Raw genomic sequence first — 14,771 nt, forward strand, 5'->3', positions numbered from 1 at the left:
TTGCTCGATTTCTAAAGCTCTTTCTCTCGAATAAATCATCCCAATTTTCTGAAACTGAAATCTTTGTTTGTCTGTACATGTACGTCACATCTACCGATTTCCGTCCCATTCGGATAAGTGCGTGGGTTTGTATTTATATTTTACTGTAACAAACTTCCTCTCATAGAACGAATCTGAAAAAAGGTAGCATTTTTGCATTACCTAATACTGGGCGAGGCATGGTGGCTTTTCTAAATTTATCTGGCTCAAATAATGAAAGCTGTGGCAGAGTGGCTCTCTCGAGAACGATTCTCTGGAGCAGTTTCCGTTCTGTTTATGAACTGTACTTACCTCGTGATCAACTATTTAGCAAGTTAGTACTTCATTCACCAGATAGCTTGTATCTTACATGATTTTTCAAAGTACGTTGATGAAATGATCTTTTTACGGGCTAAAGACGGGACATGTTTCATCAAACTTTAATCGATGTGGAATGTTTAAATTTTTGTATGTTTGAGGCACAATAATAATCCGATGTTAATACAAATCTTATACAAGAATTTCAAAAACGTACCACTCATTTTTAGTGGAAGTAACTGCACTAAATATTTTAGTCGATAATTCAACTGATGTTTCACTCAACATTACTTTTTCTCGTAACGAATATTCAGAAATAAACCATTTGCATCTTTCAGGTCGCAGAAGGTAAGTTTGCCTCAAAATCTTCGAGAAGGTACCTGTATCATTCTGATTTGAAGTTTTGTAACACGATAGTATTACATGCTCGCCACGACGAAGCATAATAACTTTCTATATGAATCCACAGGCTTGGATCTGTACCTTGCTAAACAGAGAAAAACTAAATGTTGTTAGAATCAATGAATTTGATTTCACTAAAGGGAAAGTTAACCAGTGGGCAATATTAAGTGTATGCATCTACAGAATCGTAACTGAAAGTAGTCAGACAGCGTCATATTAATTGGGATTTAGTCAATTTTGTACGAATGGCAACCTTTTTGGGACTTACTCATCATCAATTGTTTCACCGTTAGAATACAAGCAAAGGCATTCACTATACAGACACCGTACAAATTTCATGCCAGAGTTCATTAATCGAACCATCTAGCAAATTATTAAATTCCAGTCTCTACGACATATGTTTCTAATGGGTGAGACATATGTTTTTAATGGGCGAGAGGTCTGGGGAACGTGCTGGCTACGGCCACCTCCGAAGAGCCATTTTATTGGGGTGGGTCACTGCAGCGCGGTTTTGCATGGTTGTTGTGACCTTCAGTCCGAAGACTGGTCTGACAAAATTTTTCTCATCGATCTATCCTCTTTAATCCTCTTCATCTCTGAGTAATTGCTTCAGCTTACATGTACTGGGGTATTAGTGAAGGAATGTGTGCTTTGGCTGACAGCTTGTGTTGCTGTAAAAAAAGTTTATAGCCACTAATGCATCGATTTTTTTAAAAAATAAGCATCCTCATTTTAAATCATTAACTATAGTGTCTTCGACGATTATTTTTCTCTCTTCCTACTAACACAGAATCGCATCATCTCAGTGGGGTCTTCTTCAGATACGCAGACTGCCGCCCTGAAGTGATGCGTTATGTTCCCAAACTCAAAAAAGCTGCAAAAATTTGCTGTACTACATGGCTGAGCAGAGTGCACACATATATTTAACTGTGTTATACCGTTGAAGTGCGTTAATGTTGCCAGGTCTGGTTGTAACTACTAAATGAAGAAATTCCTTACACGAAAGTATCCGGTCTTTACAGTCACATTATATACACACACTCCCTACCAAGTGCGTATAAGCGTACAGCTCTAGGGAAGAAAGAATGAAAATGTTCACAGTTTCTACTAATCCTTTCATACTGGGAACAATCTTTCTCTCTCTAGCGGATTTAAGTCAGATCTTTTACTGAAAGAACAAAACTTTTTCACCTTGTAGACGTGACATATTTTCACATGAGCAACGAATATTTTATTTTATGGTCAAAAGAGACTTCCATAGTGTGTAAGCTTGCAGTATTCATAACTCTGGAAATATCTTCTTTTGTTAGCTCGCTACATTCTCTCGGCGCTTTGTTCGTTATCTGTTCTCTTCCTAGCCTCTACCTGTAATTATGTAAGTTATCATTTGGAGAATAATAAGTATGATCAAATAGATTGTGTTATGCTTATTTACTTCTCTGACACTAATGATATATTTGTATTTTAATAGCTCACACTCTGGAAGTGTTGGCGAGTTTGTTTCATAACTAGAACTAGCCGGCCTGGACGTAATCTCTTTAGCCGCCAACACGGCTACCTAAGTGAAATAAGTACTAATGACACTAATTATATCGAACCTGCTTTTTGTTTTCTTAATCACGAAGTACAATGCTGCAGTGTGAACAAGATTGATGCCCCTGCAATATCTGAAACTCATGCTCACAGAATAATTGACCATGTCAGCTACTTCTAAAACGTAATATTTCGTGTTTCTCATTTAACATTTGCTCTGGTCTGTCAACGTAATACTTTGTTACAACCCATTAATGAGCAGTATTGTAAGAAAAAAAAAAAAAAGCTGTGTTTAATATTTAACAATGCTCGCTTGTTCACTAACAAATCCGAAATTTTCGTAGCTGTCATCAACGAATAATCATAAACTGAGACGTGCAGGCTCGTATCGATAATGGTTGCCCACTGTTATCTCTGGTAGTTATCCAGCAACCGGTTCGGCAGCGTCCTATGAGACGGCGAGTCACACAACCACACAGGCTGGGATTCATTCTGTTTCAGCAGTCAGACTCGAGCGGATGGGCAAAGCAGCGCCTGCCGAGGGCCTTGCGTCTGGACACTGTATTCTCGCAAGAGGAAGCGCAAATGTTGGCGGGACTCTGTTTTGCGAAAATATGTGGTAACACCGATTACTGGCAGGCAAAGGCTGAACGGACTGGGTAACTTGCTCCTACTGATTCCTTTCACCTAGGGAACTAAAATTGGTGATCACGTACACGAACATTTGATTCCGATGTTTCTGCATTCTGCGAACCGTGCCTGTTAACACTCATCCTGGCCTTTTATGTATCGGCTGTGAACCTTTGTCAATATTCACCTAGGGAACTAGAATTGGTGATCTCGTATTAGAACATTTGATTCCGATGTTTCTGCATTCTGCGAACCGTGCCTGTTAACACTCATCCTGCCTTTTTTTGTTATCAGCTGTCAAGCTTTGTCAATTCCTCCAACGGTTGTTGTTGGTACTGTGTTAGGTGCATCGCACTGCTCTGCTTCTGGTAACAGTAAAGACTTGTGAACTTGGATTAATTGGAGCTTGACAAACAGACCAACTTTACCTCACGTTTTCCTAAGTCTACAGGTTGTCTCATTAATTTATACTGGGTGTTTCGGATGGGTTAATCATCCTTTTGATAGTATTACTTATGGTAAGGCAGTTTTCTTAATTTTTAGGAATTTCTGGGGTCTAAGACATCATGAAATTTTCGTCCTGTTTATTTTGTGTAAATTGTTATGCCTAGGTTTTAATGACTTTTTTTTTTTTTGTTACCGTATGACCAGTTACAGTCGCAACTTAGCCAGGGAGTCGGGCAGAATGCACATCCAGTGCTGTTGACTGGGGGTAGCTCCCGGTTATATGGACAATCCATCCTATTGTAAAAGTGTTTGGTGTCTCTTTGGAATTATGTGGTATTGCAAGCCCTTTGGGGACTGTTAGTGGTTCTTATTTGATTAATGTAATAATGATTAATAGTAGAGGCTTCTGAACTTGGATTAATTGGTGCTTGACAAGCAGACTAATTTTACCTCACGTTTTCCCAAAACTGAACAAAAACGATTACGATATTTTGGGGGGGGAAATGTTATTTTTCGGTCTAGCAACTTCTGCTCCTACCTCCTCACTCCTTACCATCCAGTGGTAGCAGAGCATAGTTCTCTGGATGCAGGCCAAATGCTACTGCTTATATTGCAGACGTCCCTTCTTAGGATTAATCCTTTCTCCAAGTATTTTTAATAAAATTAACTTTTACTTTGAGTACAATACTAAAGTTAAAGACGAAAATTCTGTGACAGGTAACACAGTTATATTAGTTTTTATCTATTTCCCCAAAAGTAATGGAAGAGTTATTTTGGAGATATAAGGGGACTATATTATGAGTCGAATTGTGCAGCATATGGATGTGGATCACCTTGAGATCAGGATTTTGTCATCATGTGGAATATTTCGTGATGTTCTTCAACGTGGAAAAAGATTAACACAGTAATTCTATTCCAGAAACTAAACAATAAAAAAGATTAGGAATATTTGGATATTTTAAGCTACTTCGTCAAGTAATCACAAATAACTTCCTTTGTAACTACCTAAGGTTTTTATGTAAAATGATAAGGCTTAGATTCGTAGCATCAGTTCCTTCGTTTACTTGTTTGTGTTGCACTGATATGCTAATCAATTGTTATTCGGACAGTGGAGTTTAATGAAATGAACATCAGTTTGATCGCACTGAGACCGCTTTATGTTATGTTACCTACTTGCAAAGACACTTGTCATGCTTCTATTATGACCAGTTGTCAAGTGTGTCAACATACCTACTTTTCACACCCATATAGTTTTCTACAAAGGAGTAAAGGTAGTCATCAATGAGTAAAGACTAACCGATTGCCGCGAACTTTGTATGCTGACGGCATCAAATGTTCATTATACTTAGGTTTTGCATAGTTTAGGGTTTCAGCACACGTGGCTCATTGAGTTAATGAGTAAGTGTCGGTATAGCAGGGACTAGTTTTTAATCTTTATATGCAGAGACTTTTTAGTACTCGATGCTTTCAGTGTTACTTTTACTATTCATGCTTATGTTCTCAAACTTACTTAGCAAATTTTGAAAAGATAGTCCTGTAAATTCTAAATGGTTACATCCACGCACCATTAAGGCAATACTTACTTTTTTCAGTATTGCTCAAATCAATTTCTTACTCAAAGAAAAGAAATACGAAATATTCGTGTCTAATGTCCACCGATGGAGATTTAATGACAGACATAATTCGCGCTTGGGAAGGAAGGCGGAATTGTGTTATTCCGAAAGAACCATCCTTGCGTCTGTCTTTATTTATAGAAACCAACGAAAACATAGATCTTGATGGTCGAAAAGGGAAATCAACTGCCGTCAATCCTAAAGCGAGTCCTGTGTAATACCACAACGCCACGTTTGCTCGAACTAGAATAAATAACGAGACCAAGTTATCGTTTACCGGTTTCAGATAGTAATTGCAGCGGCATCGCAGTCGAACAGTTTGGCAGCCAGACGGTCCTTTCCAGACGCCACGTTGACGGCGAAATTAAAAACGTCCCCATATCGTGGTGAGTCGATATGACATAAGAAAGTGCGAAATTATCGTAAAAGCCCAGGCTGATATGGAGTCGATTTTTGTATAGATTTTGTGGAACAGACACAAAGCAGTGGTATTAATTTATAGCTATTGTAAGAAGTTTATTTTCCAATGTCTCTTTCTTTAGATATGCATACATCGCAAGAGCGATGCTTTCTAAAACCGTGTTGATTAATGGTCGCAAGCCTTTCCCTCTAAATATGTTAAAGGATTCTGCAGCAAACTGATGTTAAAAATGTTGGTCTGCAATTTAGCTGGTTCATTCTTTTATCCTTCTTATATACGTGAGTCACCTGCGGTTTCTTCCAGTCTCTTGAGACCCTTCTTCAGTTGGTGCTACGTTTGTTTAGTGGTTGGTGGCTGCCTCTGAGCACTATGGAACTTAACTTCTGAGGTCATCAGTCCCCTAGAACTTAGAACTACTTAAACCTAACCAACCTAAGGACATCACACACATCCATGACCGTGGCAGGATTCGAATCTGCGACCGTAGCGGTCGCTCGGTTCCAGACTGTAGCGCCTAGAACCGCTCGGCCACCCTGGCCGGCTTAGTGGTTAGTGTGGTGTCGTAAGCACAGCACGCACCGACAAGCAGCAGCGCAGGAATCGACAGGTTGAAAAAACCACTCCAGAGATGATGCATAGCCCAGCTATTGTCGCACCAAGAAGTCGCTGCGGTGGCGCCGTCAGAGAAGTGATACGTGCCGGCGCTACAGCAGAGAGGGCAGTTCCAATCCAGCTCGACTACCAAGAAGACTGCCTTCTGCTTGTGTACTTCACTCTGCATCGTCCCCTTCGGGAGCGAGTCAACACCAGCCCGTCTTCAGTGAAAATTCTAGTGGGACAAGAACTGATTACAATGCGGCCTCAGCATCTGCAATAGTAGTTGAATTTCAGGATTTTCTGCGTGAGCCCATTTGTACAAAGTTGATTATAAGTCAATAAATATGTGTGTGTTCCTGTCACTAATCACTATCAGTGTTTCAGCGTTCTCCTCGTTCTCCCCTCATAGTGTTTCCCTCGGCGCGCTATTGATTGTTGAGGGTGGCGATGAGTAAAATCTCCTTCCGTGGTTGTATCAAAAGTACGATAAAACAGCTGTCGACGAGGAGGAAAAAGATCTGCGCAAGTTACAGGGTTAATTTTTGTTTTTGCCCACCCAACCACCGAGGTTACTTGTTACTTATTTCTTCCTATTTGTTTTTATATATCTAGTATACAGGGTCTACGTAAAGTTAGGGAACGCTTTCAATTATTTATTGCACAAGAACTAAACATTTTACAGATGACATACACATTGCATTTTGAAGAGAAACTTTGAAAGTTTTTTTTTTCTTTTTTTTCCAATCGTTCAATATTCGAACCATGAGTGACACTGCAGACGCCAATACGGTAGTCGAATACTGGCCGTACCCGTACCAGCATGACATCGTCGACTGTGGCAGTCGCTTCATGTATTCTCTCCCGGAGCTCTGCTACGTCACATGGTACAGGCGGTGCATGCAACAGGTCTTTACTGTGTCCCCACAGTAAAAAGTCACACGGAGTGAGATCTGGTGACGCGGGAGACCATTTTATGAAACAGCTGTCCCCTTTTGCAGCACAGCCGAACCATCGATTCGGCAGCTCCGTGTTCAGGTATCCACGAGCTTCACGACGAAAATGGGGTGGAGCCCCATCTTGTTGAAAGATGAACGGAGAGTCCGATTGCATTTGAGGCATCAGCCATTGCTGCAACATGTCCAAGTAGGAATATCCAGCGACAGTGCTCTCGACGAAGAAGAATGGCCTGTACAGTTTTCGACGTGACAAGGCACAAAAAACATGTACCTTCGGGGAATCACGCTCAAATTCAGTGCATTCGTGTGGATGCTTTGTACCCCATATTTGACAATTATGCCTGTTCACTTTCCCATTAGTTTGAAAAGTGGCTTTGTCGTTAAAAATTAAGCGGTCAATTGTTGCAACTGCGAACAAAACTCAAAACGCTTGTCTTTGTCGTCGTCATTGAGCTCCTGCACTAGCTCCAATTTCAATGGTTTCATAGGCAGCTTCTGTCGCAGGACTTTCCACACTGTCATTGGAGTTCACGGGATGCTCGACGCACCGATTTCTTTGGATTCCTTATGAATGTCTCTCGTACGCGCTCCACATTCACTTCACTCACACTGGGACGTCCGTTTCTCTCTGCCGGTGACCTTCTTTGTTGGTGGCTTCTCATCGTACTTGGTTCTCAACATCCGTTGAACAGCTGTAGCACACTTGTTTTTGTCGAACTCCAACACACAGAAATCTCGCTCCGCACCTGAACTCGCCATGTTTGTGACTAGCGCTAACTATCGGCAAATTACCAAACTACGCTGTGGCGGTATACATGAAAAAAGCTCTGAGTGTTTCTCGTCGAGATGACATATGTATGACATCTATACACTGTTTGGTTCTTGTGCAATAAATAATTGAAAGTGTTCCCGGGCTTTATGTACACCCTGATTTACTGTGTGTACTTGTGACTAAGGACGGACACTAAGAGTGAGATGAGTGTGTTATATTGTGTGTCTGATCCAAATTCCTTACAGGCATGGCCTCTTTTTCACAAGAGCCGCGCGGGATTAGCCGAGCGGTCTCAGGCGCTGCACTCATGGACTGTGCGGCTAGTCCCGGCGGAAGTTCGAGTCCTCCCTCGGGCATGGGTGTGTGTGTTTGTCCTTAGGATAATTTAGGTTAAGTAGTGTGTAAGCTTAGGAACTGATGACCTTAGCAGTTAAGTCCCATAAGATTTCACACACATTTGAACATTTTTTTGTCACAATACGGTTCTCTAAAGCGTGTTATTCAGTTGCAGAGCGAGCAAATTCGCTGCAAGTCGTGATGCAGCGAACACGACAACAGCAGAATGGACATGCAGCACAGCAGCCTCAACCGCGTCCTCCATCAGCCTTCCCACCATTCCGCAGTTTCAACAAACAGCACGAGGACTGGTCGGAATACTTAGCTCAATTGATGAATCATATGGAGGCATACCAGCTATAAGGTACGAATAGCGAACGATTTTTTTCTTTCAATAGTGGACACATAAGTTTACAGGTTCATAGTGAAATTGTTTCCTGGCAAACAACCAGAACATTTAGAGTCTGAGACTTTAGTTAGCAAGTTAAATACTTACTTTGATGAACAAACTCTCGTGCAGCAGCACGGATCAAGTTTTTCCACCTTCAGCGGGCAGCAAACGAAACTCATAAATAGTGGATCACTGAAGTACATTTTTTAACTGGGCTTTACAAATGTTTGTGGCGTTGTGGACAATCATTCAGCGATGTCATGTTGTGTGACGCTATAAGTCGAAATATTTGTGCTGCGATTTTGAAACAACCTGGTCCTTCTTTTGATACTGTGTCGTAGTTAACTGAAGCCCAGGACACTTACGATTTAGCTAAGGGTGAGATGTAAATGTCGGATATTAACGAATTGCACAGAAACAGCGTTGGTAGTGCTTCAGTCCTGTGCCCGGCGGCCTTGTGACACAACGTGCTACGTCACGTACAGAGACAAACAGTACCATGCCACGCCGACAGAACGCCGAAGTCGCGACGCTATTTGTTATTTATGGTTATATTTAGTCAGCGTGCATGGAAAAGCTGCATGCACAGCAAATTCCCAAGCAACATGTCACTAAACCAGTTAAGACCATTGATGTTGTCATGACACAATTAGCCACAGAACAATGTCACCCGGTGCCGGGCGTAAATGTTGTGAAAGGTCGCCCAAGTACAAAACTTATCAAACATCAGTCGGGTGATTTTCATATGCCAAACACGTCACGTCGAGGCAAATACAGGTCCATTACTAAATCTTTGTCCTCTTCAGCTGTCGCGCATTGTAGTAGGTCACAGCAACAGGCAGGAGGTGATAGTTCTGCCTTAGATGTGGAACGTTCTCGGGAAAGGTGTTTGTTGCTTTGACAGTAGCTAAGAAAGACGTCAAATTGCAACTGGAAGCTGGTTCTTCAGTGTACTCCTCAACAAACTTACTTATGAACTGTTAGGTTCACCAATACTGAGTCCAGCTACGCATGTGTTGGCAGCTGATAATGGACAGGAAATTCCAGATTTAGGAACTATCACTTTGCCATCTGCTTTTCAAGGTGTAACGAAGATACATCTACATCTGCAAGGATACTCTGCAAATCTCATTTAAGTACCTGGCAGAGGATTCATCGAACCACCTTCACAATAATGCTCTATTATTCTTTATTATAAAAGATAGTTGTATTCACAGTGCTTTCTGCGAAATCTTCTCAGAATATTTCTGGCTTGGATTTTTTTGGCATTTTCGGATTCTCCATCCAGAAGTTTTTGTTGCAAATTTCAACACATGTGCCCGCAGACAAGCTTTAAGCTTGTCGACAAATGTAGTGAACTTTATAGTGACGGTCTCGGTTGTGCGAAGAATTTTTAGCTCATTTGTCACGAGGCAACGAGCAGCTAAAATTTTGTCAAGCTACGCAAGTGTCCATTACCATTTGCGAGCAGGTCGCTGAACAATTACGGCCATAGCAAGTTGATGGGGCCATCAAGCCAATCAGTACAAGTCAGCAGTTTTTCCCATTAGTCATTTTTCGCAAACCTTCAGGATGACTGCGACTGTGTGTTAAGTCGACTGTGAACTCTCATGCAGTGATAGACGTGTACCCTTTGCCTCGCCCAGAGGAACTGATGGACAGATTGGGCGAGGGTCCTTATTTTTACAAGACAGACCTGGCAGATGCTTACCTTCAGTTGTCTTTGGACGACTACTCAGACATTTTTGGTTTTTAACAATCATCTCGGGTTATTCTAATCTCAACGCCTGCCCTTCGGTAGTGCCTCATCACCTGCGATTTTTCAACGCTTTTTAGAACAAGTGACTGTCAAGCTGCCTTCGCGTTCAAATTACCTAGACGCCGTTGTCGTGTGCGGACTTACACAAAAGACTATTTAGCCAATATTAAGTTCCCTTTTCAAGTACTTTTATCGGCAGGCCTCAAGTGTAGCAAAGACAAGTGATCTTTTCTCCAAACGGAAACAGAATACCTGGGACATGTCGTTAGTGTGCAGGTTATTCACCCCACCCAGACTCATTTGCAAGCCATCAAAGATTTTCCGGCCCCCAAAAATCTAAGGGTACTGTAAGCATAGTTAGGCAAACTGAACTTCTACTTCAAATTTATTCCTCATGCCTCTCCGATCGCAGCTCCTCTTCACAAGCTACGACTAAGGATGTTCCGTTTGCATGGACCGGGAAACTCAGTTGGCGTTTGATCGATTGAAACGGGCGCTTCTTAGTAACGCGTGCCTATACATTCTGATCCGGCTAAACCAGTGATTTTAGCAGCTGATGCTTTTTCTATTGGCCTAGGTCCATTCTGTCGCATCGTGTCGGATCAACGGATCGTCCAACAGCACTTGCCTCCAAACGTCTGACTAGGACTCAGGTAAATTACAGTCAGATTGAAAAAGAATCATTGGCGATCATTTATGGTGTAAAAGTTTCATCATTACCTCCATGAAAGGAAGTTCTACTTGGTCACGGATCATAAGCCACTCACTTACTCTTTCACCCAACCGAGCCTGTTGTGCCACACACGGTGCAGAAATTGCAGCGATGGGCTTTATTGCTGTCGAACGACAACTATGAAATCTTGTACCGCCCTACAGATCTACATTCCAACGTCGATGTATTGTCAACATTACCAAAGGACTCCTCCGACGCCTCGTGTTGTCAGATAGATTCTCTTGAATATTCCGCAGTTCACAATTTTCCCAGGTACTTTCGTCGTGTAGCACTGAAGACAGCTGTGGATGCAGATTCAAGCATGTGATTAGGCCGGGAGCACATCGATACTTTGCACACTGTCAAGCCTTGTCAGCATGACGTGGTGTTTTACTTTTACTGACCGAGTGTGAGCAGCCCCGGGACATCATCCCAAGCACCCTTCACCAGGATGTTTTGCGGTTGTTGCATCAGGGACACTGCGGTGTTGTGAGAACAAAGCAGCTTGCTCGACGTACTTGTTTCTGGCCAGAGATGGACTTCCAGACTGAAAACATGCCGTTAATCTGCGGCGCTTGCATGACGCAACTGGCGGCTCCACTTCAACGCATTTCTGACCGGCCACACCCCAGCGGTCCATGGGAACGCATCCACATTGATTTTGCTGGACCTTTCTGGAACACACGATGCCTTGTTGTAGTGGATGCCTTCAGTCGTTTTCCCATTGTAGTTCTGATGAACTCTGCGATGTCTGCCAGTACTAGCAGAACACTTATTTCAATTGTTCGCTTCGAAGACTTGCCGGAAATGTTAGTGTCTGATAACGAACAGCAGTTCATCCCAGAGGAATTTGAATAATTTTTCGACGCCACCGGTTACGAAAATGTGACCACAACGCCGTTCCACCCGCAATCAGGTGGTGAAGCTGATCGATTCAAGCGAACATTCAAGGTGCAGATGAGTTAATTCTGTCGAACTCACTCAAGGGAGAAAGCCTTGCAACTTTTCCTGTCAACCTATCATGCGATGCCTCGAAATGAACCTTCCTCGGCCTAACTCCTGCACAGCCACCGACATTGATCCCTGCTTCATCTGTCGCACCCGCCAACGAGGAGTACCGGTCAGTAAAAAGATTCTCATTTTACAGATCCAGCACGCAGTACTCTTCAGTACCTTCCAGCATGGACAGCGATGGTAATAGGGGACTGTTGTGTCCTTGGACACAACATGTTCTTGTTTTTTTCCCCCAACAGGTTCGCTCTTAAAAGACACTGGAACCACCTTCACCCTCTGAGACTCCGTGATTCTGCCGCTGCGTTTCATTTACAGATTCAGAACACAGCCAGGACCCAGGGTCGCGGGTGTCCTGCACGGACCAGATAGCGTCCCAGCCTGAGGCGCTTCCCATGGAGGTGGACGCGCCCTTATCCTCAATGCCATCATCAGAGCAGCCCATGTCGCCGTCAGCGACGCCTCTGCACTGTCGCCTTCCACTCCGAGGCGACCCTCCAGAATTCGAGATTCCGGTGCTGGATGTAGGCGTGTGCCCTGCCCGTGGTTTGCCAGTTGTTCCCGTGGGGGCTCAGGGTGAGTGCCGGAGCGTGGACGGGGGCTTGTCACCCATCTAAATCCCAGTTCCTATCCCACCTGCTGCGCCTCCACCCAAAACTACCCTTCTCAGTCAATTTGCACTGCAACTATGTGCGACCACAGACAGGAAATTTGTTGCTGGGGGGGGGGGGGGGGGGGAGGTGGAAGGGGGCGGGGGAGGAGTGTGGTGTTTAAGCACAGCACGCTCCAACGCACCACCAGACAGAGCCACAGGCGTCGTTAGGCCGACAACCCACTCCAGAGATGGCGTATAGCACAGCTGTTGCAGCACCAAGAAGCCGCAGCGGTGGCACCGCCAGAGAAGTGATACGTGCCACCGCCAAAACAGAGCGGGCAGTTCCAAGCCAGCTCGACTACCAAGAACACTGCTTTCTACTTGTGTGCTTCGCTCTGCATCGTCTGATTCTAGCGAGTCAACACCAGCCCGCCTTCAGTGAACATTCTATTGGGACAAGAACTGTTTACTATCCAGCCATAGCTTCTGGAATAGTAGTTGAACTTCAGGATCTGCTGCCTGAGCCGATTTGTACAAAGCTGATTATTCGTCAGTAAATATGTGTGTGTTCTTGTCACTAACCATTTTCAGTGTTTCAGTGTTCTCCTCGTTCTCCTCTCATAGTGTTTCCCTCAGCACGCTATAAATTGTTGAGGGTTGCGACGATTAAAATCTCCTTCTACAGTTGTATCGAAAGTACATTACAACAGTTGAATTCCAGGTTGCATGTGCACAACAACAAAACTCCCTGAGCCTAAAGAAGATGGCTGGAATGGTCGTCCAGGTACTGTGCACGAAAATGGTAACAACAACTCGAGAAAAGTCGCAGAAGCTGAGCATTGACTTGTGCGAGATTCTGAAGTGACTGATGATGTGGTCACCAAGCGAGAAATACACTTTGAAGTCAAACCCTGTTTTTCTCTATACTGATCGAAATCACGCTCACTGTGGCAGCATAGCTTTATTCCTCTTCCTGCAGCCGTTTGTGTAGTAACTCAATAAAAAACGTATCAGGGTTGAACTGACGCTTCTGTTGAAAACAGCTAGGTCATCAGCGCCTTTGCATTAATGTTATACCGAAGGAGATTTTCATAATCTATGAAAGGAGATCAATAAACTGGAAAACTACGTTTGATCCCACCACAGGAAACGTAAAGCAACCCCAAGAAGGTGAGGTTCAGAAAATCCCGTATTAAAACCCCAGAGAGACACAGCGGGATAACTAAATAAAATCGTGGAGAAAATACCTGTAAAGATGCTGTTAAAAAAGGACAAATAAGCGTGGCTGGATGACGACTTAGAAGTAATACGTGACCCAGCCACTCTGTAACACATTAAGATCGCACACCAAGTATTTTGCGAAGAATTCCGGACACCACATAAAATTTTAAGACACGAACAACAACGCCTCATTATCAGTTAAAATAGAGGTAAGATCCTGTGCGAGACCCAGTTCAACTCTCAGGTCGTTATATAAAACAGACTCAGTTAAAAGATGTCGTACTGACAGCTGTGTCCCGCATCTCTGGCATACTGGGGGCTCCTCCCAACTTAAGAGGAAGCCATGTGTCAATCGACAATGTCCCACTTTAATCTTCTTCACACCGTCGCAAGCGGAAGGAGGTGATCCATAGTCGCACTGAACTCTTGATGGAACGTAGTTTATTGTCCCCTACTTCCAGGCACTGGGACTCCCACCAACATATGGTCTCCTCGGTCACAAATGAAGTGGTAGCCCGCAGAGGAATTGAACAGCGGGCAGGAGGAGGAAGGGAGCAAGCCTCCAAAAAAAAAAAAAAAAACGCTCTGAGCACTATGGGACTTGACTTCTGTGGTCATCAGTCCCCTAGAACTTAGAACTACTTAAACCTAACTAACCTAAGGACATCACACACATCCATGCCCGAGGCAGGATTCGAACCTGCGACCGTAGCGATCCCGCGGTTCCAGACTGTAGCGCCTTGAACCGCTCGGCCACTCGGGCCGGGAGCAAGCCTCCTTAGCAGCAGCATCAGTGAGTTCGTTTCCCTGGATGGCTGTGTGCCCTGGAACCCAGCAAAAAATGGTTTCCTTATTTTGCCGGTGCAAGAGAAGGAGAGCGTCCTTTACCTGTTGCACCATCCGAACTGCTGGGTACATCTGTCCAACAGCGAGAAGGGCACTTTGAGAATCAGAGCAGATGATACATTTTCTGTCACGACTCCTCCTCTGCTCCATTGCCCTCAGGATAGCAAACAGTTCTGCGTAATGAACTGAAAAC

At 43.7% G+C, this 14,771-nt stretch overlaps 1 non-coding gene across 1 annotated transcript; it reads right to left on the reverse strand.

The window, feature by feature from the left end:
- Positions 1 to 14,411: 14,411 nt before the first annotated feature.
- Positions 14,412 to 14,495, reverse strand: Trnas-gga. The gene is given in 2 exon segments: positions 14,412 to 14,446; positions 14,456 to 14,495. It is a non-coding gene; the product is annotated as a tRNA-Ser (tRNA).
- Between the last annotated feature and the right edge of the window lie 276 nt (positions 14,496 to 14,771).

The sequence above is a fragment of the Schistocerca americana genome, chromosome 5 (assembly GCF_021461395.2).
Source record: "Schistocerca americana isolate TAMUIC-IGC-003095 chromosome 5, iqSchAmer2.1, whole genome shotgun sequence".
Taxonomy (NCBI): domain Eukaryota; kingdom Metazoa; phylum Arthropoda; class Insecta; order Orthoptera; family Acrididae; genus Schistocerca; species Schistocerca americana.